Below are 25,766 nucleotides of genomic sequence, written 5' to 3' on the forward strand. Positions count from 1 at the left end.
TGCCCTCCCTAACATCGCCGACACCTAACTTCAATTATTAACCCCTAATCTGCCGACCGAATCTCGCCGCTACTGTAATAAATGTATTAACCCCTAAAGCTAAGTCTAACCCTAACACTAACACCCCCCTAAATTAAATATAATTTAAATCTAACAAAATAAATTAACTCTTATTAAATAAATTATTCCTATTTAAAGCTAAATACTTACCTGTAAAATAAACCCTAATATAGCTACAATATAAATTATAATTATATTATAGCTATTTTAGGATTTATATTTATTTTACGTTCTGATTGGCTGATCGGAAACGCCAATAGAATGCGAGCTCAATCTGATTGGCTGATCGGATCTGCCAATCGGATTGAACTTGATTCTGATTGGCTGATTCCATCAGCCAATCAGAATTTTCCTACCTTAATTCCGATTGGCTGATAGAATCCTATCAGCCAATCGGAATTCGAGGGACGCCATCTTGGATGACGTCCCTTAAAGGAACCGTCATTCTTCAGTTGGACGTCGGAAGAAGAAGATTGGTCCGGTCTGGAGGTCTTCACGATGGAGCCGTTCCTCATCGGATGAAGATAGAAGATGCCGCTTGGATCAAGATGGTTGCCGGTCTGGATCGCCTCTTCTTCTCGGATAGGATGAAGACTTTGGAGCCTCTTCTCGACCTCTTCATCCGCAGGATTATGGATCGCCAGCCCCCGCTTGGGTTGGATGAAGATTTTGGAGCAAGGACTGATCGGTGATACCCGGTGAGGTGAAGATAAGGTATGAAGATCTTCAGGGGCTTAGTGTTAGGTTTATTTAAGGGGGTTTGGGTTAGATTAGGGGTATGTGGGTGGTGGGTTGCAATGTTGGGGGGGGTATTGTATGTGTTTTTTTTACAGGCAAAAGAGCTGAATTTCTTGGGGCATGCCCCGCAAAGGGCCCTGTTCAGGGCTGGTAAGGTAAAAGAGCTTTGAACTTTTGTAATTTAGAATAGGGTAGGGCATTTTTTTATTTTGGGGGGCTTTGTTATTTTATTAGGGGGCTTAGAGTAGGTGTAATTAGTTTAAAATTGTTGTAATATTTTTCTAATGTTTGTAAATATTTTTTTATTTTTTGTAACTTAGTTCTTTTTTATTTTTTGTACTTTAGTTAGTTTATTTCATTGTAGTTATTTGTAGGTATTGTATTTAATTCATTTATTGATAGTGTAGTGTTAGGTTTAATTGTAGGTATTTTATTTAATTTATTTATTGATAGTGTAGTGTTAGGTTTAATTGTAACTTAGGTAAGGATTTATTTTACAGGTAAATTTGTAATTATTTTAACTATTTTAGCTATTAAATAGTTCTTAACTATTTAATAGCTATTGTACCTGGTTAAAATAACCACAAAGTTACCTGTAAAATAAATATAAATCCTAAAATAGCTATAATATAATTATAATTTATATTGTAGCTATATTAGGATTTATTTTACAGGTAAGTATTTAGCTTTAAATAGGAATAATTTATTTAATAAGAGTTAATTTATTTTGTTAAGATTTAAATTATATTTAACTTAGGGGGGTGTTAGTGTTAGGGTTAGACTTAGCTTTAGGGGTTAATACATTTATTAGAATAGCGGTGAGCTCTAGTCGGCAGATTAGGGGTTAATGTTTGAAGTTAGGTGTCGGCGATGTTAGGGAGGGCAGATTAGGGGTTAATACTATTTATTATAGGGTTATTGAGGCGGGAGTGAGGCGAATTAGGGATTAATAACTTTATTATAATAGCGGTGCGGTCCGCTCGGCAGATTAGGGGTTAATAAGTGTAGGCAGGTGGAGGCGACGTTGTGGGGGCAGATTAGGAGTTAATAAATATAATATAGGGGTCGGCGGTGTTAGGGGCAGCAGATTAGGGGTACATAGGGATAATGTAAGTAGCGGCGGTTTACGGAGCGGCAGATTAGGGGTTATTTTTCAGCTCAAACAGCCCCATTGTTTTCTATGGGGGAATCGTGCACGAGAACGTTTTTTAAGCAGGCCGCGTCCGTAAGCACCGCTGGTATCGAGAGTTGAAGTTGCGGTAAATATGCTATACGCTCCTTTTTTGGAGCCTAACGCAGCCATTCTGTGAACTCTAAATACCAGCGGTATTTAAAAGGTGCGGCCAGAAAAAAGCCAGTGAAGCTAACGCACCCCTTTAGCCGCAGAACTCTAAATCTAGGCGATAGACTCTAATAAGAGCCTCATTCTCATGCAGTGATACACAACAAAGAACCTAAATGCTAATGTTTTTACTTTTATTAATAAAGATCACTACACTGTATTTTGAGAGCAATTAGAAGACATTTAGAAAATTAACCGGAGTTTGACCTCTGGTTAATTTTCTGAGCGCTAATTGCTACCGCAAGCTCAAGGTAGAAATAGCCAGCCACATGTAATGCCTGGTTATTTATCGTGCGCCCATAAACACGCAAATTTGCACGTTCATGGGCATGCGATAAATTAGCGCTCCACTTGTAATCTGGCCCGAAATAAATGCTAGAATGAATGATACATTCAAAGAAAAGATTCATCTGAGAGTAACATGTAGAAAGTAGTGTAATGTTTTAGTGTCTATAAAACAATGGGAGCTGCCATGTTGTAACTTAGGTTACTTTCTCTGCTGTGGCCAATAAGAGGTTACTAGAGTGTGCAGCCAATGGTTGTGTGGAATATAACAGTGCTCTGCACTTCCATTTCTAACAGGAACTGAAAAGTTCACAATTTCAGAATGGAATTACAGGAAAAGGGGACAAAATAAATAATGAAAGTATATTGCAGAGATTTTTTATATATACAATTTATCATTTTATATTACCATCTCAAAGTGTTTAGTGTCCCTTTCATTTGTAAATAGCCAGTTTTGTTTCACTTGTATACACTTTACAATACCATAATAAATGTCTTACACGTCGCTCCTTCTCTGCTGCACCCCTCTGCCAGTCCCTTCTCTGGCTTCCTCTAACCTCCAGAATAAAACACAAAGCCCTCAATAACACAGATCCCCTCTATATCTCAGACCTCATCTCGAGATACTCTCCTACACTCTCCCTCTCTCGTTACCGCCTCACATTCCTGTCTACAGGACGGCCTATATCTAGTTGAACTCTCTGCCTCGCTCCATGAGACTCTGCAACAGTTTTCACAGATTCAAGTGCTCCTTAAAGACTCTACTGTTCAGGGCTGAATACAGTTCACACTAAGCTTTTCTTGTTTCATATAATATAATATGTAGTACTAAGGACAGTAGGACATAAATATAGGGATGCCAATACAAGGAAAACAGATAAAAATCAATACTGGGCAAGGGACTAAAACAATATAGCTGGAAGCAGAGATCAGTGAATATATAAGTGTATTATACTCTAGAATATATGGTGACAAAGTCCTATAATAGACCAAAATCACTTAAGCTGGAAGAACGAAAATCTCAGTTTCCAGAAGATATATTGACGGCAGCGATTCTTAAATGTCCGCCAGACACTAAGGAATCCTACAAAGTGAATAAAACATTGTGCCTCATAGGTTAAACAACCAGCACAGTATAAATACACAAAAAGGAAAGTAATTAATCCCTGGTGGCAGGAGACACAAGTGGGTAATCGTCAGGAGACAAAAGTGGGTAATCGTCAGCAAATGCTTAAGCCAGTCGCAGCTCAGGATAAAAGACGACAGGATGAAAGAGTGCGACCAGCAGGCGAGTGACAAGCATTCAGTGGATATATAATAGCAGGGGTAAAGTAGAATAATTTATTAAAACATTTTGTCATGCCATGAACCCCCTTAGCGTGTAAGCTTAGGAGCTCAGCTGTTCTGCAGATCTACTTTGTCATGCCCTGAACCCCCATAGCATGTAAGCTAACAAGTCCAGCTGTTCTGCAGATCTCCTCACTTTGTCATGTCCTGACCTCCCTTAGCGTCTAAGCTAACAAGTCCAGCTGGTCTGAAGATCTCCTCCCTTTGTCATCTCCTGAACCCCCATAGCATGTAAGCTAACAAGTCCAGCTGTTCTGCAGATCTCCTCCGTTTGTCATGCCCTGAACGCCCATAGCATGTAAGCTAACAAGTCCAGCTGTTCCGCAGATCTCACTTTGTCATGCCCTGAACCCCCATAGCATGTAAGCTAACAAGTCCAGCTGTTCCGCAGATCTCACTTTGTCATGCCCTGAACCCCCATAGCATGTAAGCTAACATACCCAGCTGTTCTGCAGATCTCCTCACTTTGTCATGCCATGAACCCCCATAGCATGTAAGCTAAGAAGTCCAGCTGTTCTGCAGATCTCCCTTTGTCATGCCCTGAACCCCCATAGCATGTAAGCTTACATACCCAGCTGTTCTGCAGATCTCCTCCCTTTGTCATGACCTGAACCCCCATAGCATGTAAGCTAACAAGTCCAGCTGTTGCGCAGATCTCCTTTTGTCATGCCCTGAACTTCCTTACATGTAAGCTAACAAGTCCAGCTGTTCCGCAGATCTCACTTTGTCATGACCTGAACCTCCATAGCATGTAAGCTAACAAGTCCAGCTGTTCCGCAGATCTCACTTTGTCATGACCTGAACCCCCATAGCAAATAAGCTAACAAGTCCAGCTGTTCTGCAAATCTCCCTTTGTCATGACCTGAACCCCCATAGCATGTAAGCTTACATACCCAGCTGTTCTGCAGATCTCCTCCCTTTGTCATGCCATGAACCCCAATAGCATGTAAGCTAACAAGTCCAGCTGTTCCGCAGATCTCCTTTTGTCATGCCCTGAACTTCCTTAGCATGTAAGCTAACAAGTCCAGCTGTTCCGCAGATCTCCTTTTGTCATAACCTGTACCCCCTTAGTATGTAAGCTAACAAGTCCAGCTGTTCCGCAGATCTCCTCACATTGTCATGTCCTGAACCCCCTTAGGATGTAAGCTTACAAGTCCAGCTGTTCTGCAGATCTCCTCCCTTTGTCACTCCCTGAACCCTCATAGCATGTAAGCTTAGGAGCCCAGCTGTTCTGCAGATCTACTCCCTTTGTCATGACCTGAACCCCCTTAGCATGTAAGCTTACAAGTCCAGCTGTTCTGCAGATCTCCTCCTTTTGTCATGCCCTGACCTCCCTTAGCATGTAAGCTTACAAGCCCAGCTGTTCTGCAGATCTCCTCCATTTGTCATGCCCTGAACCCCCTTAGCATGTAAGCTTAAAAGACCAGCTGTTCCGCAGATCTCCTCCTTTTGTTATGCCCTGAACCCCCTTAGCGTGTAAGCTTACAAGACCAGCTGTTCTGCAGATCTCCTCCCTTTGTCATGTCCTGACCTCCCTTAGCATGTAAGCTTACAAGCCCAGCTGTTCTGCAGATCTCCTCCCTTTGTCATGCCCTGAACGCCCCCTTAGCGTGTAAGCTTACAAGACCAGCTGTTCTGCAGATCTCCTCCGTTTCTCATGCCCTGAACCCCCTTAGCGTGTAAGCTTACAAGACCAGCTGTTCTGCAGATCTCCCTTTGTCATGTCCTGAACCCCCTTAGCATGTAAGCTAAAAAGTCCAGCTGTTCTGCAGATCTCCTCCATTTGTCATGCCCTGAAGCCCCTTAGCATGTAAGCTTACAAGTCCAGCTGTTCTGCAGATCTCCTCCCTTTGTCATGTCCTGAAGCCCCTTAGCATGTAAGTTTACAAGACCAGCTGTTCTGCAGATCTCCTCCATTTGTCATGTCCTGAACCCCCTTAGCATGTAAGCTTACAAGACCAGCTGTTCAGCAGATCTCCTCCCTTTGTCATGCCGTGAACCCCCTTAGAATGTAAGTTTACAAACCAAGCTGTTCCGCACATTTCCTCCCTTTGTCATGCCCTGAACTCCCATAGCATGTAAGCTAACAAGACAAGCTGTTCTGCAGATCTCCTCCCTTTGTCATGTCCTGATCTCCCTTAGCATGTAGGCTTACAAGGCTCAGACCTCATCTCAAGATACTCTCCTACACTCTCCCTCTCTCGTTACCGCCTCACATTCCTGTCTACAGGACGGCCTATATCTAGTTGAACTCTCTGCCTCGCTCCATGAGACTCTGCAACAGTTTTCACAGATTCAAGTGCTCCTTAAAGACTCTACTGTTCAGGGCTGAATACAGTTCACACTAAGCTTTTCTTGTTTCATATAATATAATATGTAGTACTAAGGACAGTAGGACATAAATATAGGGATGCCAATACAAGGAAAACAGATAAAAAAAAATCAACAATGGGCAAGGGACTAAAACAATATAGCTGGAAGCAGAGACCAGTGAATATATAAGTGTATTATACTCTAGAATATATGGTGACAAAGTCCTATAATAGACCAAAATCACTTAAGAGGGAAGAACGAAAATCTCAGTTTCCAGAAGATATATTGACGGCAGCGATTCTTAAATGTCCGCCAGACACTAAGGAATCCTACAAAGTGAATAAAACATTGTGCCTCATAGGTTAAACAACCAGCACAGTATAAATACACAAAAAGGAAAGTAATTAATCCCTGGTGGCAGGAGACACAAGTGGGTAATCGTCAGGAGACACAAGTGGGTAATCGTCAGCAAATGCTTAAGCCAGTCGCAGCTCAGGATAAAAGACGACAGGATGAAAGAGTGTGACCAGCAGGCGAGTGACAAGCATTCAGTGAATATATAATAGCAGGGGTAAAGTAGAATAATTTATTAAAACATTTTGTCATGCCATGAACCCCCTTAGCGTGTAAGCTTAGGAGCTCAGCTGTTCTGCAGATCTACTTTGTCATGCCCTGAACCCCCATAGCATGTAAGCTAACAAGTCCAGCTGTTCCGCAGATCTCACTTTGTCATGCCATGAACCCCCATAGCATGTAAGCTAACAAATCCAGCTGTTCCGCAGATCTCCTCACTTTGTCATGCCCTAAACCCCCATAGCATGTAAGCTTACACACCCAGCTGTTCTGCAGATCTCCTCCCTTTGTCATGTCCTGATCTCCCTTAGCATTTAAGTTTACAAGACCAGCTGTTCTGCAGATCTCCTCTCTCTTTATCATGTCCTGACATCCCTTAGCATGTAAGCTTACAAGTCCAGCTGTTCTGTAGATCTCCTCACTTTGTCATGCCCTGAACCCCCATAGCATGTAAGCTTACACACCGAGCTGTTCCGCAGATCTCCTCCCTTTGTCATGCCCTGAACCCCCATAGCATGTAAGCTAACACGCCCAGCTGTTCTGCAGATTTTCTTTTGTCATGCCCTGAACCCACATAGCATGTAAGCTAACAAATCCAGCTGTTCAGCAGATCTCCTCCCTTTATCAAGCCCTGAACCCCCTTAGCATGTAAGCTAACAAATCCAGCTGTTCTGCAGATCTCCTCCCATTGTCATAACCTGAACTCCCTTAGCATGTAAGCTAAAAAGTCCAGCTGTTCTGCAGATCTCCCTTTGTCATGCCCTGAACCCCCATAGCATGTAAGCTAACAAGTCCAGCTGTTCTGCAGATCTCCTTTTGTTAGGCCCTGAACCCCCATAGCATGTAAGCTTACAAGTGCAGCTGTTCTGCAGATCTCCTCCCTTTGTCATGTCCTGATCTCCCTTAGCATGTAAGGTTACAAGCCCAGCTGTTCTGCAGATCTCCTCCCTTTGTCATGCCCTGAACCCCCTTAGCATGTAAGCTAACAAGTCCAGCTGTTCTGCAGATCTCCTTTTGTTATGCCCTGAACCCCCATAGCATGTAAGCTTACAAGTCCAGCTGTTCCGCCGATCTTCTCCTTTTGGCATGCCCTGAACCCCCTTAGCATGCAAGCTTACAAGTTCAGCTGTTCTGCAGATCTCATTCCCTTTGTCATGTCCTGATCTCCCTTAGCATGTAAGGTTACAAGCCCAGCTGTTCTGCAGATCTCCTCCCTTTGTCATGTCCTGATCTCCCTTAGCATGTAAGCTTACAAGTCCAGCTGTTCCGCCGATCTTCTCCTTTTGTCATGCCCTGAACTCCCTTAGCATGTAAGCTAACAAGTCCAGCTGTTCTGCAGATCTCCTACCTTTGTCACGCCCTGAACCCTCATAGCATGTCAGCTAACAAGTCCAGCAGTTCCGCAGATCTCCTCCCTTTGTCATGTTCTGACCTCCCTTAGCGTCTAAGCTAACAAGTCCAGCGGGTCTGAAGATCTCCTCCCTTTGTCATCTCCTGAACCCCCATAGCATGTAAGCTAACAAGTCCAGCTGTTCTGCAGATCTCCTTTTGTCATGCCCTGAACCCTCAAAGCATGTAAGCTTAGGAGCCCAGCTGTTCTGCAGATCTACTCCCTTTGTCATTACCTGATCCCTCTTAGGATGTAAGCTTACAAGACCAGCTGTTCTGCAGATCTCCTCCCTTTGTCATGCCTTGAACCCTCTTAGCATATAAGCTTACAAGACCAGCTGTTCCGCAGATCACCTCCTTTTGTCATGCCCTAAACCCCCTTAGCGTGTAAGCTTACAAGACCAGCTGTTCTGCAGATCTCCTCCGTTTGTCATGCCCTGAACCCCCTTAGCGTGTAAGCTTACAAGACCAGCTGTTCTGCAGATCTCCTCCCTTTGTCATGTCCTGAACCCCCTTAGCATGTAAGCTAACAAGTCCAGCTGTTCTGCAGATCTCCTCCCTTTGTCATGTCCTGAACCCCCTTAGCATGTAAGTTTACAAGACCAGCTGTTCTGCAGATCTCCATTTGTCATGTCCTGAACCCCCTTAGCATGTAAGCTTACAAGACCAGCTGTTCCGCAGATCTCCTCCCTTTGTCATGTCCTGACCTCCCTTAGCATGTAAGCTTACAAGTCCAGCTGGTCTGAAGATCTCCTCCCTTTGTCATGCCCTGAACCCCCTTAGCATGTAAGCTAACAAGTCCATCTGTTCTGCAGATCTCCTCCCTTTGCCATGCACTGAACCCCCTTAGCATGTAAGCTAACAAGTCCAGCTGTTCCGCAGATTTCCTCCCTTAGTCATGCCCTGAACTCCCATAGCATGTAAGCTAACAAGTTCAGCTGTTATGCAGATCTCCTATTGTTATGCACTGAACCCCCTTAGCGTGTAAGCTAACATGCCTAGCTGTTCTGCAGATCTCCCTTTGTCATGCCCTGAACCCCCTTAGCATGTAAGCTTACAAGACCAGCTGTTCTGAAGATCTCCTCCCTTTGTCATGTCCTGAAACACTTAGCATGTAAGCTTACAAGTCCAGCTGTTCTGCAGATCTCCTTTAGTCATGCCCTGAACTTCCTTAGCATGTAAGCTTACAATTCCAGCTGTTCTGAAGATTTCCTCCCTTTGTCATGTCCTGAAACACTTAGCATGTAAGCTTACAAGTCCAGCTGTTCTGCAGATCTCCTTTTGTCATGCCCTGAACTTCCTTAGCATGTAAGGTTACAAGCCCAGCTGTTGCGCAGATCTCCTCCCTTTGTCATGTCCTGATCTCCCTTAGCATGTAGGTTTACAAGCCCAGCTGTTCCGCAGATCTCCTCTCTTTGTCATGTCCTGACCTCCCTTAGCATGTAAGCTAACAAGTCCAGCTGTTCTGCAGATCTCCTCCCTTTGTCATGCCCTGAACCCCCATAGCATGTAAGCTAACAAGTCCAGCTGTTCTGCAGATCTCCTCCCTTTGTCATGTCCTGATCTCCCTTAGCATGTAAGCTAACAAGTCCAGCTGTTCTGCAGATCTCCTCCCTTTGTCATGTCCTGATTTCCCTTAGCATTTAAGTTTACAAGTCCAGTTGTTCTGAAGATCTCCTCCCCTTGTAATGTCCTAAACCCCCTTAGCATGTAAGCTTACAAGACCAGCTGTTCTGCAGATCTCCTCCCTTTGTCATGCCCTGAACCCCCTTATTGTGTAAGCTTACAAGACCAGCTGTTCTGCAGATCTCCTCCCTTTGTCATGACCTGAACCCCCTTAGCATGTAAGCTTACAAGACCAGCGGTTCTGAAGATCTCCTCCCTTTGTCATGTCCTGAAACCCTTAGCATGTAAGCTTACAAGTCCAGCTGTTCTGCAGATCTCCTTTTGTCATGCCCTGAACTTCCTTAGCATGTAAGGTTACAAGCCCAGCTGTTGCGCAGATCTCCTCCCTTTGTCATGTCCTGATCTCCCTTATCATGTAGGCTTACAAGCCAAGCTGTTCTGCAGATGTCCTCCCTTTGTCATGCCCTGAATCCCCTTAGCATGTAAGCTAACAAGTCCATCTGTTCTGCAGATCTCCTCCCTTTGTCATGCCCTGAACTCCCATAGCATGTAAGCTAACAAGTTCAGCTGTTATGCAGATCTCCTATTGTTATGTACTGAACTCCCTTAGCGTGTAAGCTAACATGCCTAGCTGTTCTGCAGATCTCCCTTTGTCATGCCCTGAACCCCCTTAGCATGTAAGCTTACAAGCCAAGCTGTTCTGCAGATCTCCTCCTTTTGTCATGCCCTGAACCCCCTTAGCATGTAAGCTTACAACTCCAGCTGTTCCGCAGATCTCCTCCCTTTGTCATGCCTGGAACCCACTTAGCATGTAAGCTAACAAGTCCAGCTGTTCTGCAGATCTCCTCCCTTTGTCATGCCCTGAATCCCCTTAGAATGTAAGCTTACAAGACCAGTGGTTCTGAAGATCTCCTCCCTTTGTCATGTCCTGAAACCCTTAGCATGTAAGCTTACAAGTCCAGCTGTTCTGCAGATCTCCTCCCTTTGTCATGCCCTGAACCCCCTTAGCAATTAGCATGTAAGCTAACAAGTCCAGCTGTTCTGCAGATCTCCTCCCTTTGTCATGCCCTGAACCCCCTTAGCATGTAAGCTAACAAGTCCAGCTGTTCTGCAGATCTCCTCCTTTTGTCATGCCCTGAACTCCCTTAGCATGTAAGCTTACAAGACCAGCGATTCTGAAGATCTCCTCCCTTTGTCATGTCCTGAAACCCTTAGCATGTAAGCTTACAAGTCCAGCTGTTCTGCAGATCTCCTTTTGTCATGCCCTGAACTTCCTTAGCATGTAAGCTAACAAGTCCAGCTGTTCTGCAGATCTCCTCCCTTTGTCATGCCCTAAACCCCCTTAGCATGTAAGCCAACAAGTCCAGCTGTTCTACAGATCTCCTCCTTTTGTCATGCCCTGAACTCCCTTAGCATGTAAGCTTACAAGTCCACCTGTTCCGCAGATCTCCTCCCTTTGTCATGCCCTGACCTCCCTTAGCATGTAAGCTAACAAGTTCAGCTGTTCTGCAGATCTCCTCCTTTTGTCATGCCCTGACCTCCCTTAGCATGTAAGCTAACAAGTCCAGCTGGTCTGAAGATCTCCTCCCTTTGTCATGCCCTGAACCCCCTTAGCATGTAAGCTAACAAGTCCATCTGTTCTGCAGATCTCCTCCCTTTGCCATGCCCTGAACCCCCTTAGCATGTAAGCTAACAAGTCCAGCTGTTCCGCAGATTTCCTCCCTTTGTCATGCCCTGAACTCCCATAGCATGTAAGCTAACAAGTCCAGCTGTTCTGCAGATCTCTTCCCTTTGTCATGCCCTGAACTCCCATAGCATGTAAGCTAACAAGTTCAGCTGTTATGCAGATCTCCTATTGTTATGCACTGAACCCCCTTAGCATGTAAGCTTACAAGCCAAGTTGTTCTGCAGATCTCCTCCCTTTGTCATGCCTGGAACCCCCTTAGCATGTAAGCTTACAAGTCCAGCTGTTCTGCAGATCTCCTTAAGTCATGCCCTGAACTTCCTTAGCATGTAAGTTTACAAGTCCAGCTGTTCTGCAGATCTCCTCCTTTTGTCATGCCCTGAACTTCCTTAGCATGTAAGGTTACAAGCCCAGCTGTTGCGCAGATCTCCTCCCTTTGTCATATCCTGATCTCCCTTATCATGTAGGCATACAAGCCAAGCTGTTCTGCAGATCTCCTCCCTTTGTCATGCCCTGAACCCCCTTAGCATGTAAGCTAACAAGTCCATCTGTTCAGCAGATCTCCTCCCTTTGTCATGCCCTGAACTCCCATAGCATGTAAGCTAACAAGTCCAGCTGTTCTGCAGATCTCTTCCCTTTGTCATGCCCTGAACTCCCATAGCATGTAAGCTAACAAGTTCAGCTGTTATGCAGATCTCCTATTGTTATGTACTGAACTCCCTTAGCGTGTAAGCTAACATGCCTAGCTGTTCTGCAGATCTCCCTTTGTCATGCCCTGAACCCCCTTAGCATGTAAGCTTACAAGCCAAGCTGTTCTGCAGATCTCCTCCTTTTGTCATGCCCCGAACCCCCTTAGCATGTAAGCTTACAACTCCAGCTGTTCCGCAGATCTCCTCCCTTTGTCATGCCCGGAACTCACTTAGCATGTAAGCTAACAAGTCCAGCTGTTCCGCAGATCTCCTCCCTTTGTCATGCCCTGAATCCCCTTAGCATGTAAGCTTAGAAGACCAGTGGATCTGAAGATCTCCTCCCTTTGTCATGTCCTGAAACCCTTAGCATGTAAGCTTACAACTCCAGCTGTTCTGCAGATCTCCTTTTGTCATGCCCTGAACTTCCTTAGCATGTACGTTAACAAGTCCAGCTGTTCTGCAGATCTCCTCCCTTTGTCATGCCCTGAACCCCCTTAGCAATTAGCATGTAAGCTAACAAGTCCAGCTGTTCTGCAGATCTCCTCCTTTTGTCATGCCCTGAACCCCCTTAGCATGTAAGCTAACAAGTCCAGCTGTTCTGCAGATCTCCTCCTTTTGTCATGCCCTGAACTCCCTTAGCATGTAAGCTTACAAGGCCAGCGGTTCTGAAGATCTCCTCCCTTTGTCATGTCCTGAAACCCTTAGCATGTAAGCTTACAAGTCCAGCTGTTCTGCAGATCTCCTTTTGTCATGCCCTGAACTACCTTAGCATGTAAGCTAACAAGTCCAGCTGTTCTGCAGATCTCCTCCCTCTGTCATGCCCTGAACCCCCTTAGCAATTAGCATGAAAGCTAACAAGTCCAGCTGTTCTGCAGATCTCCTCCCTTTGTCATGCCCTGAACCCCCTTAGCATGTAAGCTTACAAGCCAAGCTGTTCTGCAGAACTCCTCCCTTTGTCATGCCTGGAACCTCCTTAGCATGTAAGCTAACAAGTCCAGCTATTCTGCAGATCTCCTCCTTTTGTCATGCCCTGAACTCCCTTAGCATGTAAGCTTACAAGTCCAGCTGTTCCGCAGATCTCCTCCCTTTGTCATGCCCTGACCTCCCTTAGCATGTAAGCTAACAAGTCCAGCTGTTCTGCAGATCTCCTCCCTTTGTCATGCCCTGAACCCCCTTAGCATGTAAGCTAACAAGTCCAGCTATTCTGCAGATCTCCTCCTTTTGTCATGCCCTGAACTCCCTTAGCATGTAAACTTACAAGTCCAGCTGTTCCGCAGATCTCCTCCCTTTGTCATGCCCTGAACTCCCATAGCATGTAAGCTAACAAGTCCAGCTGTTCTGCAGATCTCTTCCCTTTGTCATGCCCTGAACTCCCATAGCATGTAAGCTAACAAGTTCAGCTGTTATGCAGATCTCCTCTTGTTATGCACTGAACCCCCTTAGCGTGTAAGCTAACATGCCTAGCTGTTCTGCAGATCTCCCTTTGTCATGCCCTGAACCCCCTTAGCATGTAAGCTTACAAGCCAAGCTGTTCTGCAGAACTCCTCCCTTTGTCATGCCTGGAACCTCCTTAGCATGTAAGCTTACAAGACCAGCTGTTCTTAAGATCTCCTCCCTTTGTCATGTCCTGAAACACTTAGAATGTAAGCTTACAAGTCCAGCTGTTCTGCAGATCTCCTTTAGTCATGCCCTGATCTTCCTTAGCATGTAAGCTAACAAGTCCAGTTGTTCTGCAGATCTCCTCCCTTTGTCATGCCCTGAACCCCCATAGCATGTAAGCTAACAAGTCCAGCTGTTCTGCAGATCTCCTCCCTTTGTCATGTCCTGATCTCCCTTAGCATGTAAGCTAACAAATCCATATACACACATATTACGTATACACACACACACACACACTTATATATACAGTATGAAGTATACTCCCACATAGTACATATAAACACACAGACATATACTTACATAAACAGTATATAGTATACTCACACATACACTTACATAAACAGTATGTAGTATACTCACACATAGTATATATATATATATATATATATATATATATATATATATATATATATATATATATATATATACTGACATACACTTACATATACACAGTATATAATATACTCACACATAGTACATATATACACACACACACACGTACATATACAATATATAGTATACTCACACATGGTACATATATACACACAGGCATATACTTACATAAACAGGAAATGGTATACTCACACATAGTACATATATAAACACAGACATACACTTACATATACAGTATATAGTATATAGTATACTCACACATAGTACATATATACATACACAGACATACACTTACATAAACAGTACATAGTATACTCACACATAGTACATATATACACATACATACACTTACATATACAGTATATATTATACTCACACACACAAACGTTCATATACAGTATAGTATACTCACACATAGTACATATATACACTCACACATACACTTACATATACAGTATGCAGTATACTCACAAATAGTACATATAAACACACAGACATACACTTACATAAACAGTATATAGTATACTCACACATAGTACATATATACACACACAGACATACACTTACATAAACAGAATGTAGTATACTCACACAAAGTACATACACTTACATATACATTATATAGTATACTCACACATAGTACATATATACACACACAGACATACACTTACATATACAGCATGTAGTATACTCACACATAGTACATATATACACACACAGACATACACTTACATATACAGCATGTAGTATACTCACACATAGTACATATATACACACAGACATACACTTACAGATACAGTATATAGTATACTCACACATAGTACATATATACACACAGACATATACTTACATATACATTATATAGTATACTCACACATAGTACATATATACATACACAGACATACACTTACATATACATTATATAGTATACTCACACATAGTACATATATACACACACACACACATACACTTACATATACATTATATAGTATACTCACACATAGTACATATATACATACACAGACATACACTTACATATACATTATATAGTATACTCACACATAGTACATATATACACACACAGACATACACTTACATATACAGCATGTAGTATACTCACACATAGTACATATATACACACACAGACATACACTTACATATACAGCATGTAGTATACTCACACATAGTACATATATACACACACAGACATACACTTACATATACAGCATATAGTATACTCACACATAGTACATATATATATATATATATATATATACAGACATACACTTACATACATAGTATATAGTATACTCACACATAGTACATATATACACACACAGACATACACTTACATATACAGCATGTAGTATACTCGCACATAGTACATATATACACACACAGACATACACTTACATATACAGCATGTAGTATACTCACACATAGTACATATACACACATACAGACATACACTTACATATACAGCATGTAGTATACTCACACATAGTACAAATATACACACAGACATACACTTACATATACAGTATATAGTATACTCACACATAGTACATATATACACACAGACATACACTTACATAAACAGTAAATAGTATACTCACACATAGTACATATATACACACACAGACATACACTTACATATACAGCATGTAGTATACTCACACACAGTACATATATACACTCACACATACACTTACATATACAGTATGCAGTATACTCACACATAGTACATATATACACACACATACACTTACATATACAGCATGTAGTATACTCACACATAGTACATATATACACACACACATACACTTACATATACAGTATGCAGTATACTCACACATAGTACATATATACACACACATACACTTACATATACAGCATGTAGTATACTCACACATAGTACATATATAGAGGACATACACTTACATATACAGCATGTAGTATACTCACACATAGTACATATACACACACATACACTTACATATACAGCATGTAGTATACTCACACATAGTACATATATACACACAGACATACACTTACATATACAGCATGTAGTATACTCACACATAGTACATATATACACACATAGTACATATATACACTTACATATACAGCATGTAGTATACTCACACATAGTACATATATACATACACAGACATACACTTACATATACAGCATGTAGTATACCCACACATAGTACATATATACACACACAGACATACACTTACATATACAGCATGTAGTATACCCACACATAGTACATATATACACACACAGACATACACTTACATATACAGCATGTAGTATACTCACACATAGTACATATATACACTTACATATACAGCATGTAGTATACTCACACATAGTACATATATACATACACAGACATACACTTACATATACAGCATGTAGTATACTCACACATAGTACATATATACACACACAGACATATACTTACATATACAGTATACTCACACATAGTACATATATACACACACACATACATATACAGTATGCAGTATACTCACACACAGTACTTATATACACACAGACATACACTTACATAAACAGTATATAGTATACTCACACATAGTACATATATACACACACACACTTACAGAAACAATATATAGTATACACACACATAGTACATATATACACTTACATATACAGCATGTAGTATACTCACACATAGTACATATATACACACACACACACACATACACTTACATATACAGCATGTAGTATACTCACACATAGTACATATATACACACACACACACACACATACACTTACATATACAGCATGTAGTATACTCACACATAGTACATATATACACACACACACACATACACTTACATATACAGCATGTAGTATACTCACACATAGTACATATATATACACACACACACACACATACACTTACATATACAGCATGTAGTATACTCACACATAGTACATATATACACACAGACATACACTTACATAAACAGTATATAGTATACTCACACATAGTACATATATACACACACACACTTACAGATACAATATATAGTATACACACACATAGTACATATATACACACACACACTTACAGATACAATATATAGTATACACACACAGTACATATATACACTTACATATACAGCATGTAGTATACTCACACATAGTACATATATACACACACACACACATACACTTACATATACAGCATGTAGTATACTCACACATAGTACATATATACATACAGACATACACTTACATATACATTATATAGTATACTCACACATAGTACATATATACACACACAGACATACACTTACATATACAGCATGTAGTATACTCACACATAGTACATATATACACACACAGACATACACTTACATATACAGCATGTTGTATACTCACACATAGTACATATATACATACACAGACATACACTTACATATACAGCATGTTGTATACTCACACATAGTACATATATACACACACAGACATACACTTACATATACAGCATGTAGTATACTCACACATAGTACATATATACACACACAGACATACACTTACATATACAGCATGTAGTATACTCACACATAGTACATATATACATACACAGACATACACTTACATATACAGCATGTTGTATACTCACACATAGTACATATATACACACACACAGACATACACTTACATATACAGCATGTAGTATACTCACACATAGTACATATATACATACACAGACATACACTTACATATACAGCATGTAGTATACTCACACATAGTACATATATACACACACAGACATACACTTACATATACAGCATATAGTATACTCACACATAGTACATATATATATATATATATATATATATATATATATATATATACAGACATACACTTACATACATAGTATATAGTATACTCACACATAGTACATATATACACACACAGACATACACTTACATATACAGCATGTAGTATACTCGCACATAGTACATATATACACACACAGACATACACTTACATATACAGCATGTAGTATACTCACACATAGTACATATACACACATACAGACATACACTTACATATACAGCATGTAGTATACTCACACATAGTACAAATATACACACAGACATACACTTACATATACAGTATACTCACACATAGTACATATATACACACAGACATACACTTACATAAACAGTAAATAGTATACTCACACATAGTACATATATACACACACAGACATACACTTACATATACAGCATGTAGTATACTCACACACAGTACATATATACACTCACACATACACTTACATATACAGTATGCAGTATACTCACACATAGTACATATATACACACACATACACTTACATATACAGCATGTAGTATACTCACACATAGTACATATATACACACAGACATACACTTACATATACAGCATGTAGTATACTCACACATAGTACATATACACACACATATACTCACACATAGTACATATATACACACAGACATACACTTACATATACAGCATGTAGTATACTCACACATAGTACATATATACACACATAGTACATATATACACTTACATATACAGCATGTAGTATACTCACACACAGTACTTATATACACACAGACATACACTTACATAAACAGTATATAGTATACTCACACATAGTACATATATACACACACACACTTACAGAAACAATATATAGTATACACACACATAGTACATATATACACTTACATATACAGCATGTAGTATACTCACACATAGTACATATATACACACACAGGCATGCACTTACATATACAGTATACTCACACATAGTACATATATACACACACAGACATATACTTACATATACAGTATACTCACACATAGTACATATATACACACACACATACATATACAGTATGCAGTATACTCACACACAGTACTTATATACACACAGACATACACTTACATAAACAGTATATAGTATACTCACACATAGTACATATATACACACACACACTTACAGAAACAATATATAGTATACACACACATAGTACATATATACACTTACATATACAGCATGTAGTATACTCACACATAGTACATATATACACACACACACACACATACACTTACATATACAGCATGTAGTATACTCACACATAGTACATATATACACACACACACACACACATACACTTACATATACAGCATGTAGTATACTCACACATAGTACATATATACACACACACACACATACACTTACATATACAGCATGTAGTATACTCACACATAATACATATATACACACACACACACACACACACACTTACATATACAGCATGTAGTATACTCACACATAGTACATATATACACACAGACATACACTTACATAAACAGTATATAGTATACTCACACATAGTACATATATACACACACACACTTACAGATACAATATATAGTATACACACACATAGTACATATATACACACACACACTTACAGATACAATATATAGTATACACACACATAGTACATATATACACTTACATATACAGCATGTAGTATACTCACACATAGTACATATATACACACACACACACATACACTTACATATACAGCATGTAGTATACTCACACATAGTACATATATACATACAGACATACACTTACATATACATTATATAGTATACTCACACATAGTACATATATACACACACAGACATACACTTACATATACAGCATGTAGTATACTCACACATAGTACATATATACACACACAGACATACACTTACATATACAGCATGTTGTATACTCACACATAGTACATATATACATACACAGACATACACTTACATATACAGCATGTTGTATACTCACACATAGTACATATATACACACACAGACATACACTTACATATACAGCATGTAGTATACTCACACATAGTACATATATACACACACAGACATACACTTACATATACAGCATGTAGTATACTCACACATAGTACATATATACATACACAGACATACACTTACATATACAGCATGTTGTATACTCACACATAGTACATATATACACACACACAGACATACACTTACATATACAGCATGTAGTATACTCACACATAGTACATATATACATACACAGACATACACTTACATATACAGCATGTAGTATACTCACACATAGTACATATATACACACACAGACATACACTTACATATACAGCATATAGTATACTCACACATAGTACATACATATATATATATATATATATATATATATATATATACAGACATACACTTACATACATAGTATATAGTATACTCACACATAGTACATATATACACACACAGACATACACTTACATATACAGCATGTAGTATACTCGCACATAGTACATATATACACACACAGACATACACTTACATATACAGCATGTAGTATACTCACACATAGTACATATACACACATACAGACATACACTTACATATACAGCATGTAGTATACTCACACATAGTACAAATATACACACAGACATACACTTACATATACAGTATATAGTATACTCACACATAGTACATATATACACACAGACATACACTTACATAAACAGTAAATAGTATACTCACACATAGTACATATATACACACACAGACATACACTTACATATACAGCATGTAGTATACTCACACACAGTACATATATACACTCACACATACACTTACATATACAGTATGCAGTATACTCACACATAGTACATATATACACACACATACACTTACATATACAGCATGTAGTATACTCACACATAGTACATATATACACACAGACATACACTTACATATACAGCATGTAGTATACTCACACATAGTACATATACACACACATACACTTACATATACAGCATGTAGTATACTCACACATAGTACATATATACACACAGACATACACTTACATATACAGCATGTAGTATACTCACACATAGTACATATATACACACATAGTACATATATACACTTACATATACAGCATGTAGTATACTCACACATAGTACATATATACATACACAGACATACACTTACATATACAGCATGTAGTATACCCACACATAGTACATATATACACACACAGACATACACTTACATATACAGCATGTAGTATACCCACACATAGTACATATATACACACACAGACATACACTTACATATACAGCATGTAGTATACTCACACATAGTACATATATACACTTACATATACAGCATGTAGTATACTCACACATAGTACATATATACACACACAGACATATACTTACATATACAGTATACTCACACATAGTACATATATACACACACATACATATACAGTATGCAGTATACTCACACACAGTACTTATATACACACAGACATACACTTACATAAACAGTATATAGTATACTCACACATAGTACATATATACACACACACACTTACAGAAACAATATATAGTATACACACACATAGTACATATATACACTTACATATACAGCATGTAGTATACTCACACATAGTACATATATACACACACACACACACATACACTTACATATACAGCATGTAGTATACTCACACATAGTACATATATACACACACACACACATACACTTACATATACAGCATGTAGTATACTCACACATAGTACATATATACACACAGACATACACTTACATAAACAGTATATAGTATACTCACACATAGTACATATATACACACACACACTTACAGATACAATATATAGTATACACACACATAGTACATATATACACACACACACTTACAGATACAATATATAGTATACACACATAGTACATATATACACTTACATATACAGCATGTAGTATACTCACACATAGTACATATATACACACACACATACACTTACATATACAGCATGTAGTATACTCACACATAGTACATATATACATACAGACATACACTTACATATACATTATATAGTATACTCACACATAGTACATATATACACACACAGACATACACTTACATATACAGCATGTAGTATACTCACACATAGTACATATATACACACACAGACATACACTTACATATACAGCATGTTGTATACTCACACATAGTACATATATACATACACAGACATACACTTACATATACAGCATGTTGTATACTCACACATAGTACATATATACACACACAGACATACACTTACATATACAGCATGTAGTATACTCACACATAGTACATATATACACACACAGACATACACTTACATATACAGCATGTAGTATACTCACACATAGTACATATATACATACACAGACATACACTTACATATACAGCATGTTGTATACTCACAAATAGTACATATATACATACAGACATACACTTACATATACATTATATAGTATACTCACACATAGTACATATATACACACACAGACATACACTTACATATACAGCATGTAGTATACTCACACATAGTACATATATACATACACAGACATACACTTACATATACAGCATGTAGTATACTCACACATAGTACATATATACGCACACAGACATACACTTACATATACAGCATGTAGTATACTCACACATAGTACATATATACACTTACATATACAGCATGTAGTATACTCACACATAGTACATATATATGCACACAGACATATACTTACATATACAGCATGTAGTATACTGACACATAGTCCATATATACACACACATAGTACATATATACACTTACATATACAGCATGTAGTATACTCACACATAGTACATATATACATACACAGATATACACTTACATATACAGCATGTAGTATACTCACACATAGTACATATATACGCACACAGACATACACTTACATATACAGCATGTAGTATACTCACACATAGTACATATATACATACACTTACATATACAGCATGTAGTATACTCACACATAGTACATATATACATACACAGACATACACTTACATATACAGCATGTAGTATACTCACACATAGTACATATATACACACACAGACATACACTTACATATACAGCATGTAGTATACTCACACATAGTACATATATACATACACAGACATACACTTACATATACAGCATGTAGTATACTCACACATAGTACATATATACACACACAGACATACACTTACATATACAGCATGTAGTATACTCACACATAGTACATATATACATACACAGACATACACTTACATATACAGCATGTAGTATACTCACACATAGTACATATATACACACACAGACATACACTTACATATACAGCATGTAGTATACTCACACATAGTCCATATATACATGCACAGACATACACTTACATATACAGCATGTAGTATACTCACACATAGTACATATATACACACAGACATATACTTACAGATACAGTATACTCACACATAGTACATATATACACACAGACATACACTTACAGATACAGTATATAGTATACTCACACATAGTACATATATACACACACAGGCATGCACTTACATATACAGCATGTAGTATACTCACACATAGTACATATATACATACACTTACATATACAGCATGTAGTATACTCACACATAGTACATATATACACACACAGACATACACTTACATATACAGCATGTAGTATACTCACACATAGTACATATATACACACACACAGACATACACTTACATATACAGCATATAGTATACTCACACATAGTACATATATACACACAGACATATACTTACATATACAGCATGTAGTATACTCACACATAGTACATATATACACACAGACATATACTTACAGATACAGTATACTCACACATAGTACATATATACACACAGACATTCACTTACATATACAGCATATAGTATACTCACACATAGTACATATATACACACAGACATACACTTACATATACAGTATATAGTATACTCACACATAGTACATATATACACACACAGACATACACTTACATATACAGTATATAGTATACTCACACATAGTACATATATACACACAGACATACACTTACAGATACAGTATATAGTATACTCACACATAGTACATATATACACACACACATACACTTACAGATACAGTATATAGTATACTCACACATAGTACATATATACACACACACATATACTTACAGATACAGTATACTCACACATAGAACATATATACACACAGACATACACTTACATATACAGCATATAGTATACTCACACATAGTACATATATACACACAGACATATACTTACAGATACAGTATACTCACACATAGTACATATATACACACAGACATACACTTACAGATACAGTATATAGTATACTCACACATAGTACATATATACACACACAGGCATGCACTTACATATACAGCATGTAGTATACTCACACATAGTACATATATACACACAGACATATACTTACACATACAGTATACTTACACATAGTACATATATACACACAGACATATACTTACAGATACAGTATACTCACACATAGTACATATATACACACACAGACATACACTTACATATACAGTATATAGTATACTCACACATAGTACATATATACACACACAGGCATGCACTTACATATACAGCATGTAGTATACTCACACATAGTACATATATACATACACTTACATATACAGCATGTAGTATACTCACACATAGTACATATATACACACACAGACATACACTTACATATACAGCATGTAGTATACTCACACATAGTCCATATATACATGCACAGACATACACTTACATATACAGCATGTAGTATACTCACACATAGTACATATATACACACAGACATATACTTACAGATACAGTATACTCACACATAGTACATATATACACACAGACATACACTTACAGATACAGTATATAGTATACTCACACATAGTACATATATAAACACACAGGCATGCACTTACATATACAGCATGTAGTATACTCACACATAGTACATATATACACACACAGACATATACTTACATATACAGTATACTCACACATAGTACATATATACACACACAGGCATGCACTTACATATACAGTATACTCACACATAGTACATATATACACACACAGACATATACTTACATATACAGTATACTCACACATAGTACATATATACACACACAGGCATGCACTTACATATACAGTATACTCACACATAGTACATATATACACACACAGACATATACTTACATATACAGTATACTCACACATAGTACATATATACACACACTTACAGATGCACACACAAATATATAAATTACAATAACAAGATATCTAGTGTGTTTGTATAACAGATATAACTTATACTGACCGTGTACATTACTGGTTCCTTTTTAACCTCAGTTTTCAGGAGTTAAATTTGTGCTCAGACAGGATGCCAAGAATTTGTATTTTTTAAAAGAAAAAACAAAACAAAAACATTTGTTATTTTAGCTTTGTTAGGTGGAAAAAAGTATCATTAGGCCTTATAATGTAGGTTCAGTTTATAGCTGATTAAAGGGCCACCAAAGAATACAAATTGCAAGCTCTTGTTCGATAAAGAATGTAATTGTATGACTACTGACCTGGCAAATCCCTTTGCATGGGGTTA

At 38.5% G+C, this 25,766-nt stretch overlaps 1 protein-coding gene across 2 annotated transcripts in view; it reads right to left on the reverse strand.

Moving 5' to 3' along the window:
- The window catches only part of PLEKHA5 (pleckstrin homology domain containing A5), a 1,264,477-nt gene that overhangs the window by 466,311 nt on the left and 772,400 nt on the right, over positions 1–25,766 (reverse strand). The gene's annotated exons all lie outside the window — the stretch shown is intronic.

This window comes from Bombina bombina, chromosome 6 (assembly GCF_027579735.1).
Source record: "Bombina bombina isolate aBomBom1 chromosome 6, aBomBom1.pri, whole genome shotgun sequence".
In the NCBI taxonomy this organism is placed as follows: Eukaryota; Metazoa; Chordata; class Amphibia; order Anura; family Bombinatoridae; genus Bombina; species Bombina bombina.